Source organism: Arachis ipaensis, chromosome B5 (genome assembly GCF_059453495.1).
Source record: "Arachis ipaensis isolate K30076 ecotype BB chromosome B5, ASM5945349v1, whole genome shotgun sequence".
Taxonomy (NCBI): domain Eukaryota; kingdom Viridiplantae; phylum Streptophyta; class Magnoliopsida; order Fabales; family Fabaceae; genus Arachis; species Arachis ipaensis.
In genome coordinates, this window is record NC_142440.1 from 42,701,175 (window position 1) to 42,701,962 (window position 788).

Here is a 788-nt window from a genome sequence, read left to right on the forward strand (position 1 = left end):
GTTTAAATGCAAAGGTTGGTGTAAAGCTCAACTGAATGGGTTTAGAAAATTGTTTGGATGTCTCCGTAAGAATTCAGTCTGTTCACCACCCAAGTGGAAAAATGATGATCAACAAGAAGACAGGTGTAAAAGCAAAGTCTAGGATCCCAGAATTCATTCTAGCAATCAACACTCTTGGGGCCTTGTCACTTGCTTTAACTTTCTTGAAGGCTCTTTACGCCTAGTTTGGGATCCCGGAGGCCATTGAAATTACAAACATTGGTGGAGATTCCTGGATGAGTTCAAGCACAAGCCTCCATGACAAGGAGCTCACCAAATGTCCAACTTAAGGACTCTAACTAAAAGTGCAAGGTGGGAGACAACCCACCATGGTATGATCGTTCTCTTTCAGTCTTAGTTTTATTTTAAATTGTTGATTTCTTATTTTTATTTTATTTTATTTTTATTAGTGTTCATTCATAATTCCTGCATATTCATCTGCATTTGCATTTGCATTCTGCATAAAAAAAATGCACGCGATGCGTACGCGTCATATGTGCATTCGTGAAAAGGAAGAAAGAAGCAGAGAGTCACGCGAAAGCGCGGCTGGAGGCATGCCTTAGGCACAAGCATGCCCACGCGATCGCGTCACCCACACGACCACGTCATTTTGAAAAAGAGCCTCCCACGCGACCGCGTGGCCCTGCAAAATCGACGTAAAGAGGTGTATGGCAGAGAGTTATGATGGAGTGTGGCTGGAATGGTGCTGGTAGCACAAGCCCTACCACGCGACTGGGTGCCCCACGCGG